The sequence below is a fragment of the Schistocerca americana genome, chromosome 1, assembly GCF_021461395.2.
Source record: "Schistocerca americana isolate TAMUIC-IGC-003095 chromosome 1, iqSchAmer2.1, whole genome shotgun sequence".
Lineage (NCBI taxonomy): Eukaryota > Metazoa > Arthropoda > Insecta > Orthoptera > Acrididae > Schistocerca > Schistocerca americana.
The window spans coordinates 476,491,791-476,506,730 of record NC_060119.1 but is presented as its reverse complement, the minus strand read 5'-3'; the positions used below and the strand labels follow the sequence as shown (position 1 = coordinate 476,506,730).

At 52.9% G+C, this 14,940-nt stretch overlaps 21 non-coding genes across 21 annotated transcripts; all 21 read left to right on the top strand.

Moving 5' to 3' along the window:
• The first annotated feature begins 427 nt into the window (after positions 1-427).
• Positions 428-498, top strand: Trnah-gug. The gene has a single exon. It is a non-coding gene; the product is annotated as a tRNA-His (tRNA).
• Positions 499-1,244: 746 nt separating this feature from the next.
• Positions 1,245-1,326, top strand: Trnal-uag. Its single transcript has one exon. It is a non-coding gene; the product is annotated as a tRNA-Leu (tRNA).
• A 443-nt stretch (positions 1,327-1,769) lies between these two features.
• Positions 1,770-1,841, top strand: Trnae-cuc. The gene has a single exon. It is a non-coding gene; the product is annotated as a tRNA-Glu (tRNA).
• Positions 1,842-2,215: 374 nt separating this feature from the next.
• Positions 2,216-2,287, top strand: Trnah-gug. Its single transcript has one exon. It is a non-coding gene; the product is annotated as a tRNA-His (tRNA).
• Positions 2,288-3,034: 747 nt separating this feature from the next.
• On the top strand, positions 3,035-3,116 carry Trnal-uag. The gene has a single exon. It is a non-coding gene; the product is annotated as a tRNA-Leu (tRNA).
• Positions 3,117-3,561: 445 nt separating this feature from the next.
• Positions 3,562-3,633, top strand: Trnae-cuc. The gene has a single exon. It is a non-coding gene; the product is annotated as a tRNA-Glu (tRNA).
• Positions 3,634-4,007: 374 nt separating this feature from the next.
• Positions 4,008-4,079, top strand: Trnah-gug. Its single transcript has one exon. It is a non-coding gene; the product is annotated as a tRNA-His (tRNA).
• Positions 4,080-4,826: 747 nt separating this feature from the next.
• On the top strand, positions 4,827-4,908 carry Trnal-uag. The gene has a single exon. It is a non-coding gene; the product is annotated as a tRNA-Leu (tRNA).
• A 445-nt stretch (positions 4,909-5,353) lies between these two features.
• Trnae-cuc lies at positions 5,354-5,425 on the top strand. Its single transcript has one exon. It is a non-coding gene; the product is annotated as a tRNA-Glu (tRNA).
• Positions 5,426-5,799: 374 nt separating this feature from the next.
• Positions 5,800-5,871, top strand: Trnah-gug. The gene has a single exon. It is a non-coding gene; the product is annotated as a tRNA-His (tRNA).
• Positions 5,872-6,618: 747 nt separating this feature from the next.
• On the top strand, positions 6,619-6,700 carry Trnal-uag. Its single transcript has one exon. It is a non-coding gene; the product is annotated as a tRNA-Leu (tRNA).
• Positions 6,701-7,145: 445 nt separating this feature from the next.
• Positions 7,146-7,217, top strand: Trnae-cuc. Its single transcript has one exon. It is a non-coding gene; the product is annotated as a tRNA-Glu (tRNA).
• A 374-nt stretch (positions 7,218-7,591) lies between these two features.
• Positions 7,592-7,663, top strand: Trnah-gug. The gene has a single exon. It is a non-coding gene; the product is annotated as a tRNA-His (tRNA).
• A 747-nt stretch (positions 7,664-8,410) lies between these two features.
• On the top strand, positions 8,411-8,492 carry Trnal-uag. Its single transcript has one exon. It is a non-coding gene; the product is annotated as a tRNA-Leu (tRNA).
• A 445-nt stretch (positions 8,493-8,937) lies between these two features.
• Positions 8,938-9,009, top strand: Trnae-cuc. Its single transcript has one exon. It is a non-coding gene; the product is annotated as a tRNA-Glu (tRNA).
• A 374-nt stretch (positions 9,010-9,383) lies between these two features.
• Trnah-gug lies at positions 9,384-9,455 on the top strand. The gene has a single exon. It is a non-coding gene; the product is annotated as a tRNA-His (tRNA).
• Positions 9,456-10,202: 747 nt separating this feature from the next.
• Trnal-uag lies at positions 10,203-10,284 on the top strand. The gene has a single exon. It is a non-coding gene; the product is annotated as a tRNA-Leu (tRNA).
• A 445-nt stretch (positions 10,285-10,729) lies between these two features.
• Trnae-cuc lies at positions 10,730-10,801 on the top strand. The gene has a single exon. It is a non-coding gene; the product is annotated as a tRNA-Glu (tRNA).
• A 374-nt stretch (positions 10,802-11,175) lies between these two features.
• On the top strand, positions 11,176-11,247 carry Trnah-gug. Its single transcript has one exon. It is a non-coding gene; the product is annotated as a tRNA-His (tRNA).
• A 747-nt stretch (positions 11,248-11,994) lies between these two features.
• On the top strand, positions 11,995-12,076 carry Trnal-uag. Its single transcript has one exon. It is a non-coding gene; the product is annotated as a tRNA-Leu (tRNA).
• Positions 12,077-14,300: 2,224 nt separating this feature from the next.
• Trnah-gug lies at positions 14,301-14,372 on the top strand. Its single transcript has one exon. It is a non-coding gene; the product is annotated as a tRNA-His (tRNA).
• Positions 14,373-14,940: the final 568 nt, after the last annotated feature.

Below are 14,940 nucleotides of genomic sequence, written 5' to 3'. Positions count from 1 at the left end.
AGATACCTGGCTCTCACCCAGGAGGCCCGGGTTCGATTCCCGGTACTGGAATCGCGCGTTTTTTGTTGCTCCTCTTATGCGACTTGTCTCGACTTTGCTCGACTGACGCTACGCTGACGCGTGCAGAAAGCTACGTTAAGTATGATTCACGGCAACACCTGACGGCGAGAGAGATGAAGCGTCTATCCACTTGTTATCCAGGCCACATACCTGTAGTCAAGAGGCTTGGGGGACTGCAAGACATTGCCACGGAGGTGAATGCAGCTAACCACTGTAGTTAGTGTCCTGACAGCGCAGGCACGTTCATTTGCTCGTATACATGTGATGGAGACCGTGTCTCACACTGCTGTGGCGTACACCTTGGCCTAGGCTCTGCTGTGTATCGCCACTTGCATTACAGGCAGCTGCTTTCGCGGGCGCGTCCGTGGCCGTGATCGTCTAGTGGTTAGGACATTGCGTTGTGGCCGCAATAACCAGGTTCGAATCCTGGTCACGGCAATTTTGAAAGTTTTGCCTTGCTGCCGTTGCAATGACGAGTACTCGAAATGACAGTACTCTCTTGACTTTTTCGGTCGTGTTCCGCAGGCCGCAGTTTGCCCTACCACTTCATCCCCAACACGTAATGTCGCTCCCAGAGCGCAGACGTCCGCTGCTCTCTGTAGTCGAAAAGGGCAGTTGTTTGAAGTGCGATGGATGAGCAGCCAGTCCCAGCAGAACAGGAAGCTGTGGCGTGCACTGTTTGTACAAATGCTAGGAACACTGGCGCACCAAGCAGCGCATGTAGCGTGGCCGAGCGCTTTAAGGCGCTGGTTTCAGGCACCAGTCTCTCTGTAGGCGCGGTTTCGAGTCCCGTAGCTGCCGGGGGCTTTGCTGTGATCGCGTTAACCTGCCGCTTTTTTCTTCAAGTGTAACCTCCTTGAGCTCACATATGTTTGATACATGGAGCATTCTAGCTCCGCCTGACAGTTACAGCTACGATACTTTAGTGGTTACGGAAAGCCCAGGTTCGAAACCTGGTCACGGCACGAAAACGTCTCTTGACGCTGTCTCCTTAACTGCGACAGCTACAGACAAGTGGCGTCGCTGCCACACGGCGGGCATCGGCTTTTTCTTGCTGTGGATGGCCTAAAGAGACGCTTCCAGTGGGAGAGCAGTGGAAATACATGGCACGGCGATTGCCAAGATACTTCATTCGAAGTGATCTTTGTAGTACAAAGGAAACGTTTTGCGGCTGCTGCTCCAACGGTAACGTGGCCGAGCGGTCTAAGGCGCTGGTTTTAGGCACCAGTCTCTTCGGAGGCGTGGGTTCGAATCCCACCGTTGCCACTTTTACATCTCATTTTTGTGCCGTTGCGGTGTGTCTCGTGGGGTAGGACGCAGCTCTTGTGACGCGCGTGTTGTGTAGGTAGCGTGGCCGAGCGGTCTAAGGCGCTGGTTTCAGGCACCATTCTCTTCGGAGGCGTGGGTTCCAATCCCACAGCTGCCAAACGTGTAATGTTTCCTGTGTCGAAGGCAGATGCACTCATTGCCCGCAAAGGAAACAGCACAACAAGGCGTGAGCGTCTGCTTGGTGAATTGTCGTAGAACAGTGCGTGGTGCAACGACAGGATTTGTAGGCACCTTCTGCTCTCATCATTGCTGGCGTCCGTCTCCACGAAATGCGTCCGGAGCACGCCGTTCTATAACGCGAGAGAGTGGATTTTTTACAGTTGTCGTCAGTTAACCGTGGGTGGCTGCTGCGTTCGCTGGAAAGAGCACTGCCGTCGTTATCCGGTGTGGTCTAGTGGCTAGGATACCTGGCTCTCACCCAGGAGGCCCGGGTTCGATTCCCGGTACTGGAATCGCGCGTTTTTGTTGCTCCTCTTATGCGACTTGTCTCGACTTTGCTCGACTGACGCTACGCTGACGCGTGCAGAAAGCTACGTTAAGTATGATTCACGGCAACACCTGACGGCGAGAGAGATGAAGCGTCTATCCACTTGTTATCCAGCCACATACCTGTAGTCAAGAGGCTTGGGGGACTGCAAGACATTGCCACGGAGGTGAATGCAGCTAACCACTGTAGTTAGTGTCCTGACAGCGCAGGCACGTTCATTTGCTCGTATACATGTGATGGAGACCGTGTCTCACACTGCTGTGGCGTACACCTTGGCCTAGGCTCTGCTGTGTATCGCCACTTGCATTACAGGCAGCTGCTTTCGCGGGCGCGTCCGTGGCCGTGATCGTCTAGTGGTTAGGACATTGCGTTGTGGCCGCAATAACCCAGGTTCGAATCCTGGTCACGGCAATTTTGAAAGTTTTGCCTTGCTGCCGTTGCAATGACGAGTACTCGAAATGACAGTACTCTCTTGACTTTTTCGGTCGTGTTCCGCAGGCCGCAGTTTGCCCTACCACTTCATCCCCAACACGTAATGTCGCCTCCCAGAGCGCAGACGTCCGCTGCTCTCTGTAGTCGAAAAGGGCAGTTGTTTGAAGTGCGATGGATGAGCAGCCAGTCCCAGCAGAACAGGAAGCTGTGGCGTGCACTGTTTGTACAAATGCTAGGAACACTGGCGCACCAAGCAGCGCATGTAGCGTGGCCGAGCGCTTTAAGGCGCTGGTTTCAGGCACCAGTCTCTCTGTAGGCGCGGTTTCGAGTCCCGTAGCTGCCGGGGGCTTTGCTGTGATCGCGTTAACCTGCCGCTTTTTCTTCAAGTGTAACCTCCTTGAGCTCACATATGTTTGATACATGGAGCATTCTAGCTCCGCCTGACAGTTACAGCTACGATACTTTAGTGGTTACGGAAAGCCCAGGTTCGAAACCTGGTCACGGCACGAAAACGTCTCTTGACGCTGTCTCCTTAACTGCGACAGCTACAGACAAGTGGCGTCGCTGCCACACGGCGGGCACGGCTTTTTCTTGCTGTGGATGGCCTAAAGAGACGCTTCCAGTGGGAGAGCAGTGGAAATACATGGCACGGCGATTGCCAAGATACTTCCATTTCGAAGTGATCTTTGTAGTACAAAGGAAACGTTTTGCGGCTGCTGCTCCAACGGTAACGTGGCCGAGCGGTCTAAGGCGCTGGTTTTAGGCACCAGTCTCTTCGGAGGCGTGGGTTCGAATCCCACCGTTGCCACTTTTTACATCTCATTTTTGTGCCGTTGCGGTGTGTTCTCGTGGGGTAGGACGCAGCTCTTGTGACGCGCGTGTTGTGTAGGTAGCGTGGCCGAGCGGTCTAAGGCGCTGGTTTCAGGCACCATTCTCTTCGGAGGCGTGGGTTCCAATCCCACAGCTGCCAAACGTGTAATGTTTCCTGTGTCGAAGGCAGATGCACTCATTGCCCGCAAAGGAAACAGCACAACAAGGCGTGAGCGTCTGCTTGGTGAATTGTCGTAGAACAGTGCGTGGTGCAACGACAGGATTTGTAGGCACCTTCTGCTCTCATCATTGCTGGCGTCCGTCTCCACGAAATGCGTCCGGAGCACGCCGTTCTATAACGCGAGAGAGTGGATTTTTTACAGTTGTCGTCAGTTAACCGTGGGTGGCTGCTGCGTTCGCTGGAAAGAGCACTGCCGTCGTTATCCGGTGTGGTCTAGTGGCTAGGATACCTGGCTCTCACCCAGGAGGCCCGGGTTCGATTCCCGGTACTGGAATCGCGCGTTTTTGTTGCTCCTCTTATGCGACTTGTCTCGACTTTGCTCGACTGACGCTACGCTGACGCGTGCAGAAAGCTACGTTAAGTATGATTCACGGCAACACCTGACGGCGAGAGAGATGAAGCGTCTATCCACTTGTTATCCAGCCACATACCTGTAGTCAAGAGGCTTGGGGGACTGCAAGACATTGCCACGGAGGTGAATGCAGCTAACCACTGTAGTTAGTGTCCTGACAGCGCAGGCACGTTCATTTGCTCGTATACATGTGATGGAGACCGTGTCTCACACTGCTGTGGCGTACACCTTGGCCTAGGCTCTGCTGTGTATCGCCACTTGCATTACAGGCAGCTGCTTTCGCGGGCGCGTCCGTGGCCGTGATCGTCTAGTGGTTAGGACATTGCGTTGTGGCCGCAATAACCCAGGTTCGAATCCTGGTCACGGCAATTTTGAAAGTTTTGCCTTGCTGCCGTTGCAATGACGAGTACTCGAAATGACAGTACTCTCTTGACTTTTTCGGTCGTGTTCCGCAGGCCGCAGTTTGCCCTACCACTTCATCCCCAACACGTAATGTCGCCTCCCAGAGCGCAGACGTCCGCTGCTCTCTGTAGTCGAAAAGGGCAGTTGTTTGAAGTGCGATGGATGAGCAGCCAGTCCCAGCAGAACAGGAAGCTGTGGCGTGCACTGTTTGTACAAATGCTAGGAACACTGGCGCACCAAGCAGCGCATGTAGCGTGGCCGAGCGCTTTAAGGCGCTGGTTTCAGGCACCAGTCTCTCTGTAGGCGCGGTTTCGAGTCCCGTAGCTGCCGGGGGCTTTGCTGTGATCGCGTTAACCTGCCGCTTTTTCTTCAAGTGTAACCTCCTTGAGCTCACATATGTTTGATACATGGAGCATTCTAGCTCCGCCTGACAGTTACAGCTACGATACTTTAGTGGTTACGGAAAGCCCAGGTTCGAAACCTGGTCACGGCACGAAAACGTCTCTTGACGCTGTCTCCTTAACTGCGACAGCTACAGACAAGTGGCGTCGCTGCCACACGGCGGGCACGGCTTTTTCTTGCTGTGGATGGCCTAAAGAGACGCTTCCAGTGGGAGAGCAGTGGAAATACATGGCACGGCGATTGCCAAGATACTTCCATTTCGAAGTGATCTTTGTAGTACAAAGGAAACGTTTTGCGGCTGCTGCTCCAACGGTAACGTGGCCGAGCGGTCTAAGGCGCTGGTTTTAGGCACCAGTCTCTTCGGAGGCGTGGGTTCGAATCCCACCGTTGCCACTTTTTACATCTCATTTTTGTGCCGTTGCGGTGTGTTCTCGTGGGGTAGGACGCAGCTCTTGTGACGCGCGTGTTGTGTAGGTAGCGTGGCCGAGCGGTCTAAGGCGCTGGTTTCAGGCACCATTCTCTTCGGAGGCGTGGGTTCCAATCCCACAGCTGCCAAACGTGTAATGTTTCCTGTGTCGAAGGCAGATGCACTCATTGCCCGCAAAGGAAACAGCACAACAAGGCGTGAGCGTCTGCTTGGTGAATTGTCGTAGAACAGTGCGTGGTGCAACGACAGGATTTGTAGGCACCTTCTGCTCTCATCATTGCTGGCGTCCGTCTCCACGAAATGCGTCCGGAGCACGCCGTTCTATAACGCGAGAGAGTGGATTTTTTACAGTTGTCGTCAGTTAACCGTGGGTGGCTGCTGCGTTCGCTGGAAAGAGCACTGCCGTCGTTATCCGGTGTGGTCTAGTGGCTAGGATACCTGGCTCTCACCCAGGAGGCCCGGGTTCGATTCCCGGTACTGGAATCGCGCGTTTTTGTTGCTCCTCTTATGCGACTTGTCTCGACTTTGCTCGACTGACGCTACGCTGACGCGTGCAGAAAGCTACGTTAAGTATGATTCACGGCAACACCTGACGGCGAGAGAGATGAAGCGTCTATCCACTTGTTATCCAGCCACATACCTGTAGTCAAGAGGCTTGGGGGACTGCAAGACATTGCCACGGAGGTGAATGCAGCTAACCACTGTAGTTAGTGTCCTGACAGCGCAGGCACGTTCATTTGCTCGTATACATGTGATGGAGACCGTGTCTCACACTGCTGTGGCGTACACCTTGGCCTAGGCTCTGCTGTGTATCGCCACTTGCATTACAGGCAGCTGCTTTCGCGGGCGCGTCCGTGGCCGTGATCGTCTAGTGGTTAGGACATTGCGTTGTGGCCGCAATAACCCAGGTTCGAATCCTGGTCACGGCAATTTTGAAAGTTTTGCCTTGCTGCCGTTGCAATGACGAGTACTCGAAATGACAGTACTCTCTTGACTTTTTCGGTCGTGTTCCGCAGGCCGCAGTTTGCCCTACCACTTCATCCCCAACACGTAATGTCGCCTCCCAGAGCGCAGACGTCCGCTGCTCTCTGTAGTCGAAAAGGGCAGTTGTTTGAAGTGCGATGGATGAGCAGCCAGTCCCAGCAGAACAGGAAGCTGTGGCGTGCACTGTTTGTACAAATGCTAGGAACACTGGCGCACCAAGCAGCGCATGTAGCGTGGCCGAGCGCTTTAAGGCGCTGGTTTCAGGCACCAGTCTCTCTGTAGGCGCGGTTTCGAGTCCCGTAGCTGCCGGGGGCTTTGCTGTGATCGCGTTAACCTGCCGCTTTTTCTTCAAGTGTAACCTCCTTGAGCTCACATATGTTTGATACATGGAGCATTCTAGCTCCGCCTGACAGTTACAGCTACGATACTTTAGTGGTTACGGAAAGCCCAGGTTCGAAACCTGGTCACGGCACGAAAACGTCTCTTGACGCTGTCTCCTTAACTGCGACAGCTACAGACAAGTGGCGTCGCTGCCACACGGCGGGCACGGCTTTTTCTTGCTGTGGATGGCCTAAAGAGACGCTTCCAGTGGGAGAGCAGTGGAAATACATGGCACGGCGATTGCCAAGATACTTCCATTTCGAAGTGATCTTTGTAGTACAAAGGAAACGTTTTGCGGCTGCTGCTCCAACGGTAACGTGGCCGAGCGGTCTAAGGCGCTGGTTTTAGGCACCAGTCTCTTCGGAGGCGTGGGTTCGAATCCCACCGTTGCCACTTTTTACATCTCATTTTTGTGCCGTTGCGGTGTGTTCTCGTGGGGTAGGACGCAGCTCTTGTGACGCGCGTGTTGTGTAGGTAGCGTGGCCGAGCGGTCTAAGGCGCTGGTTTCAGGCACCATTCTCTTCGGAGGCGTGGGTTCCAATCCCACAGCTGCCAAACGTGTAATGTTTCCTGTGTCGAAGGCAGATGCACTCATTGCCCGCAAAGAAAACAGCACAACAAGGCGTGAGCGTCTGCTTGGTGAATTGTCGTAGAACAGTGCGTGGTGCAACGACAGGATTTGTAGGCACCTTCTGCTCTCATCATTGCTGGCGTCCGTCTCCACGAAATGCGTCCGGAGCACGCCGTTCTATAACGCGAGAGAGTGGATTTTTTACAGTTGTCGTCAGTTAACCGTGGGTGGCTGCTGCGTTCGCTGGAAAGAGCACTGCCGTCGTTATCCGGTGTGGTCTAGTGGCTAGGATACCTGGCTCTCACCCAGGAGGCCCGGGTTCGATTCCCGGTACTGGAATCGCGCGTTTTTGTTGCTCCTCTTATGCGACTTGTCTCGACTTTGCTCGACTGACGCTACGCTGACGCGTGCAGAAAGCTACGTTAAGTATGATTCACGGCAACACCTGACGGCGAGAGAGATGAAGCGTCTATCCACTTGTTATCCAGCCACATACCTGTAGTCAAGAGGCTTGGGGGACTGCAAGACATTGCCACGGAGGTGAATGCAGCTAACCACTGTAGTTAGTGTCCTGACAGCGCAGGCACGTTCATTTGCTCGTATACATGTGATGGAGACCGTGTCTCACACTGCTGTGGCGTACACCTTGGCCTAGGCTCTGCTGTGTATCGCCACTTGCATTACAGGCAGCTGCTTTCGCGGGCGCGTCCGTGGCCGTGATCGTCTAGTGGTTAGGACATTGCGTTGTGGCCGCAATAACCCAGGTTCGAATCCTGGTCACGGCAATTTTGAAAGTTTTGCCTTGCTGCCGTTGCAATGACGAGTACTCGAAATGACAGTACTCTCTTGACTTTTTCGGTCGTGTTCCGCAGGCCGCAGTTTGCCCTACCACTTCATCCCCAACACGTAATGTCGCCTCCCAGAGCGCAGACGTCCGCTGCTCTCTGTAGTCGAAAAGGGCAGTTGTTTGAAGTGCGATGGATGAGCAGCCAGTCCCAGCAGAACAGGAAGCTGTGGCGTGCACTGTTTGTACAAATGCTAGGAACACTGGCGCACCAAGCAGCGCATGTAGCGTGGCCGAGCGCTTTAAGGCGCTGGTTTCAGGCACCAGTCTCTCTGTAGGCGCGGTTTCGAGTCCCGTAGCTGCCGGGGGCTTTGCTGTGATCGCGTTAACCTGCCGCTTTTTCTTCAAGTGTAACCTCCTTGAGCTCACATATGTTTGATACATGGAGCATTCTAGCTCCGCCTGACAGTTACAGCTACGATACTTTAGTGGTTACGGAAAGCCCAGGTTCGAAACCTGGTCACGGCACGAAAACGTCTCTTGACGCTGTCTCCTTAACTGCGACAGCTACAGACAAGTGGCGTCGCTGCCACACGGCGGGCACGGCTTTTTCTTGCTGTGGATGGCCTAAAGAGACGCTTCCAGTGGGAGAGCAGTGGAAATACATGGCACGGCGATTGCCAAGATACTTCCATTTCGAAGTGATCTTTGTAGTACAAAGGAAACGTTTTGCGGCTGCTGCTCCAACGGTAACGTGGCCGAGCGGTCTAAGGCGCTGGTTTTAGGCACCAGTCTCTTCGGAGGCGTGGGTTCGAATCCCACCGTTGCCACTTTTTACATCTCATTTTTGTGCCGTTGCGGTGTGTTCTCGTGGGGTAGGACGCAGCTCTTGTGACGCGCGTGTTGTGTAGGTAGCGTGGCCGAGCGGTCTAAGGCGCTGGTTTCAGGCACCATTCTCTTCGGAGGCGTGGGTTCCAATCCCACAGCTGCCAAACGTGTAATGTTTCCTGTGTCGAAGGCAGATGCACTCATTGCCCGCAAAGAAAACAGCACAACAAGGCGTGAGCGTCTGCTTGGTGAATTGTCGTAGAACAGTGCGTGGTGCAACGACAGGATTTGTAGGCACCTTCTGCTCTCATCATTGCTGGCGTCCGTCTCCACGAAATGCGTCCGGAGCACGCCGTTCTATAACGCGAGAGAGTGGATTTTTTACAGTTGTCGTCAGTTAACCGTGGGTGGCTGCTGCGTTCGCTGGAAAGAGCACTGCCGTCGTTATCCGGTGTGGTCTAGTGGCTAGGATACCTGGCTCTCACCCAGGAGGCCCGGGTTCGATTCCCGGTACTGGAATCGCGCGTTTTTGTTGCTCCTCTTATGCGACTTGTCTCGACTTTGCTCGACTGACGCTACGCTGACGCGTGCAGAAAGCTACGTTAAGTATGATTCACGGCAACACCTGACGGCGAGAGAGATGAAGCGTCTATCCACTTGTTATCCAGCCACATACCTGTAGTCAAGAGGCTTGGGGGACTGCAAGACATTGCCACGGAGGTGAATGCAGCTAACCACTGTAGTTAGTGTCCTGACAGCGCAGGCACGTTCATTTGCTCGTATACATGTGATGGAGACCGTGTCTCACACTGCTGTGGCGTACACCTTGGCCTAGGCTCTGCTGTGTATCGCCACTTGCATTACAGGCAGCTGCTTTCGCGGGCGCGTCCGTGGCCGTGATCGTCTAGTGGTTAGGACATTGCGTTGTGGCCGCAATAACCCAGGTTCGAATCCTGGTCACGGCAATTTTGAAAGTTTTGCCTTGCTGCCGTTGCAATGACGAGTACTCGAAATGACAGTACTCTCTTGACTTTTTCGGTCGTGTTCCGCAGGCCGCAGTTTGCCCTACCACTTCATCCCCAACACGTAATGTCGCCTCCCAGAGCGCAGACGTCCGCTGCTCTCTGTAGTCGAAAAGGGCAGTTGTTTGAAGTGCGATGGATGAGCAGCCAGTCCCAGCAGAACAGGAAGCTGTGGCGTGCACTGTTTGTACAAATGCTAGGAACACTGGCGCACCAAGCAGCGCATGTAGCGTGGCCGAGCGCTTTAAGGCGCTGGTTTCAGGCACCAGTCTCTCTGTAGGCGCGGTTTCGAGTCCCGTAGCTGCCGGGGGCTTTGCTGTGATCGCGTTAACCTGCCGCTTTTTCTTCAAGTGTAACCTCCTTGAGCTCACATATGTTTGATACATGGAGCATTCTAGCTCCGCCTGACAGTTACAGCTACGATACTTTAGTGGTTACGGAAAGCCCAGGTTCGAAACCTGGTCACGGCACGAAAACGTCTCTTGACGCTGTCTCCTTAACTGCGACAGCTACAGACAAGTGGCGTCGCTGCCACACGGCGGGCACGGCTTTTTCTTGCTGTGGATGGCCTAAAGAGACGCTTCCAGTGGGAGAGCAGTGGAAATACATGGCACGGCGATTGCCAAGATACTTCCATTTCGAAGTGATCTTTGTAGTACAAAGGAAACGTTTTGCGGCTGCTGCTCCAACGGTAACGTGGCCGAGCGGTCTAAGGCGCTGGTTTTAGGCACCAGTCTCTTCGGAGGCGTGGGTTCGAATCCCACCGTTGCCACTTTTTACATCTCATTTTTGTGCCGTTGCGGTGTGTTCTCGTGGGGTAGGACGCAGCTCTTGTGACGCGCGTGTTGTGTAGGTAGCGTGGCCGAGCGGTCTAAGGCGCTGGTTTCAGGCACCATTCTCTTCGGAGGCGTGGGTTCCAATCCCACAGCTGCCAAACGTGTAATGTTTCCTGTGTCGAAGGCAGATGCACTCATTGCCCGCAAAGGAAACAGCACAACAAGGCGTGAGCGTCTGCTTGGTGAATTGTCGTAGAACAGTGCGTGGTGCAACGACAGGATTTGTAGGCACCTTTTGCTCTCATCATTGCTGGCGTCCGTCTCCACGAAATGCGTCCGGAGCACGCCGTTCTATAACGCGAGAGAGTGGATTTTTTACAGTTGTCGTCAGTTAACCGTGGGTGGCTGCTGCGTTCGCTGGAAAGAGCACTGCCGTCGTTATCCGGTGTGGTCTAGTGGCTAGGATACCTGGCTCTCACCCAGGAGGCCCGGGTTCGATTCCCGGTACTGGAATCGCGCGTTTTTGTTGCTCCTCTTATGCGACTTGTCTCGACTTTGCTCGACTGACGCTACGCTGACGCGTGCAGAAAGCTACGTTAAGTATGATTCACGGCAACACCTGACGGCGAGAGAGATGAAGCGTCTATCCACTTGTTATCCAGCCACATACCTGTAGTCAAGAGGCTTGGGGGACTGCAAGACATTGCCACGGAGGTGAATGCAGCTAACCACTGTAGTTAGTGTCCTGACAGCGCAGGCACGTTCATTTGCTCGTATACATGTGATGGAGACCGTGTCTCACACTGCTGTGGCGTACACCTTGGCCTAGGCTCTGCTGTGTATCGCCACTTGCATTACAGGCAGCTGCTTTCGCGGGCGCGTCCGTGGCCGTGATCGTCTAGTGGTTAGGACATTGCGTTGTGGCCGCAATAACCCAGGTTCGAATCCTGGTCACGGCAATTTTGAAAGTTTTGCCTTGCTGCCGTTGCAATGACGAGTACTCGAAATGACAGTACTCTCTTGACTTTTTCGGTCGTGTTCCGCAGGCCGCAGTTTGCCCTACCACTTCATCCCCAACACGTAATGTCGCCTCCCAGAGCGCAGACGTCCGCTGCTCTCTGTAGTCGAAAAGGGCAGTTGTTTGAAGTGCGATGGATGAGCAGCCAGTCCCAGCAGAACAGGAAGCTGTGGCGTGCACTGTTTGTACAAATGCTAGGAACACTGGCGCACCAAGCAGCGCATGTAGCGTGGCCGAGCGCTTTAAGGCGCTGGTTTCAGGCACCAGTCTCTCTGTAGGCGCGGTTTCGAGTCCCGTAGCTGCCGGGGGCTTTGCTGTGATCGCGTTAACCTGCCGCTTTTTCTTCAAGTGTAACCTCCTTGAGCTCACATATGTTTGATACATGGAGCATTCTAGCTCCGCCTGACAGTTACAGCTACGATACTTTAGTGGTTACGGAAAGCCCAGGTTCGAAACCTGGTCACGGCACGAAAACGTCTCTTGACGCTGTCTCCTTAACTGCGACAGCTACAGACAAGTGGCGTCGCTGCCACACGGCGGGCACGGCTTTTTCTTGCTGTGGATGGCCTAAAGAGACGCTTCCAGTGGGAGAGCAGTGGAAATACATGGCACGGCGATTGCCAAGATACTTCCATTTCGAAGTGATCTTTGTAGTACAAAGGAAACGTTTTGCGGCTGCTGCTCCAACGGTAACGTGGCCGAGCGGTCTAAGGCGCTGGTTTTAGGCACCAGTCTCTTCGGAGGCGTGGGTTCGAATCCCACCGTTGCCACTTTTTACATCTCATTTTTGTGCCGTTGCGGTGTGTTCTCGTGGGGTAGGACGCAGCTCTTGTGACGCGCGTGTTGTGTAGGTAGCGTGGCCGAGCGGTCTAAGGCGCTGGTTTCAGGCACCATTCTCTTCGGAGGCGTGGGTTCCAATCCCACAGCTGCCAAACGTGTAATGTTTCCTGTGTCGAAGGCAGATGCACTCATTGCCCGCAAAGGAAACAGCACAACAAGGCGTGAGCGTCTGCTTGGTGAATTGTCGTAGAACAGTGCGTGGTGCAACGACAGGATTTGTAGGCACCTTTTGCTCTCATCATTGCTGGCGTCCGTCTCCACGAAATGCGTCCGGAGCACGCCGTTCTATAACGCGAGAGAGTGGATTTTTTACAGTTGTCGTCAGTTAACCGTGGGTGGCTGCTGCGTTCGCTGGAAAGAGCACTGCCGTCGTTATCCGGTGTGGTCTAGTGGCTTGGTGCGAACAGTCTTATTTGGGAATGGTGTAGAATGACCATGGCTTTGATCTGCCGCACGGCACGACGGCACATCTCTCTTACGTCCGTGCTCCAACCCGACGACGCGTACTACCCCACAACCAAGGCAAACACCTGGACGTGGTTGGCTGGACACACCCTATGTTACTTACTTGGCGCCCAGGAGGGGCGTTCATACCTGGACTACAGATTCTACCTCGCCACACAGGCACAGTTGCTAATGCAGGATGTCAAACATAGGCAAAAGTTTGCAAATTATATCTTAGCACTCCAAATCACGACCCTGTAAACGAATTCAGTAAGGTTTCTTCCACGGCCACGTATACATCCACCTTATCAAACATAAATAAAAATCTCAATAAATAAATTACAAATAAAAAACAAAAAAAAAACCAAATATGTTCAACGAAAACAATGAAACAACGAAAAAGAAGAAAAGGAACAAAGTCGACACTCATGGTGTCTGCAGTAGTCACTGATTGGGAATGTTCATGCTTGGTGTGTTAAATGTCTTGTTTAACCTAGCCCTTCGTCTCCGTTAATTCAGCAGGAATTTGATTTACATTCTCCCAACATGGATGGTGAAGCTGACCATTCGTTTGGACGTGGTGTCCACTGGGTTTTCCGTTTATGTTTTATGTTTGCAAACTTACATGGAAGATGTATCCGTTTCACTCACCTGCGAACATTACTTGCTTCTTTATTTATTTGACGTCGACGAGGGAAGATGAAACAGGATTTATTTCTTCAATTTTTTCTTTCCTTCTTCTTCAAATCATTCCGCGGCAACATGGATTTCATCAATTCTCTTTTCCACATTCGTATGCCGAGCGCAGTTTTTGGCGGCTGAGTCGTTCGGAGCTAAGAGAAGGAGACTTGGGAAACCACACAGCAAAAATGGAATATATCAGACTAGTCCAAGCCATCGCTTGGGGAAGCCAAAGGCATAACAAACTTTCGAGAAGACGAGCTTTGAATGACGTCGGCACCCTGCAACTCCGCATGCAGTAAAATCAAATAAACAATATTAACAGAAACAAAAATAAAAAAAAGAACAAACAAAAAAAAACAACAAAAAAAACAAAAATAAAACAAAAACAACGATAAAAAAAAATATTTTTTTTTTTCAATATCACTTCAAACAAAAAGGAATCAAAATACAACAACTATACATTTCAAAATATGCACAGTGAAATAGCATCACAAGAGTATAGCACCGAAGCTAGCCGAAGAAGGCAAAAAAGGTGAGCGAATGGATGGGCTGTATGGGGAGATGGGAGGCCCACAAAAAAAAAAATAAAAAAAAGTGGCTAGGATACCTGGCTCTCACCCAGGAGGCCCGGGTTCGATTCCCGGTACCGGAATCGCGCGTTTTTGTTGCTCCTCTTATGCGACTTGTCTCGACTTTGCTCGACTGACGCTACGCTGACGCGTGCAGAAAGCTACCTTAAGTATGATTCACGGCAACACCTGACGGCGAGAGAGATGAAGCGTCTATCCACTTGTTATCCAGCCACATACCTGTAGTCAAGAGGCTTGGGGGACTGCAAGACATTGCCACGGAGGTGAATGCAGCTAACCACTGTAGTTAGTGTCCTGACAGCGCAGGCACGTTCATTTGCTCGTATACATGTGATGGAGACCGTGTCTCACACTGCTGTGGCGTACACCTTGGCCTAGGCTCTGCTGTGTATCGCCACTTGCATTACAGGCAGCTGCTTTCGCGGGCGCGTCCGTGGCCGTGATCGTCTAGTGGTTAGGACATTGCGTTGTGGCCGCAATAACCCAGGTTCGAATCCTGGTCACGGCAATTTTGAAAGTTTTGCCTTGCTGCCGTTGCAATGACGAGTACTCGAAATGACAGTACTCTCTTGACTTTTTCGGTCGTGTTCCGCAGGCCGCAGTTTGCCCTACCACTTCATCCCCAACACGTAATGTCGCCTCCCAGAGCGCAGACGTCCGCTGCTCTCTGTAGTCGAAAAGGGCAGTTGTTTGAAGTGCGATGGATGAGCAGCCAGTCCCAGCAGAACAGGAAGCTGTGGCGTGCACTGTTTGTACAAATGCTAGGAACACTGGCGCACCAAGCAGCGCATGTAGCGTGGCCGAGCGCTTTAAGGCGCTGGTTTCAGGCACCAGTCTCTCTGTAGGCGCGGTTTCGAGTCCCGTAGCTGCCGGGGGCTTTGCTGTGATCGCGTTAACCTGCCGCTTTTTCTTCAAGTGTAACCTCCTTGAGCTCACATATGTTTGATACATGGAGCATTCTAGCTCCGCCTGACAGTTACAGCTACGATACTTTAGTGGTTACGGAAAGCCCAGGTTCGAAACCTGGTCACGGCACGAAAACGTCTCTTGACGCTGTCTCCTTAACTGCGACAGCT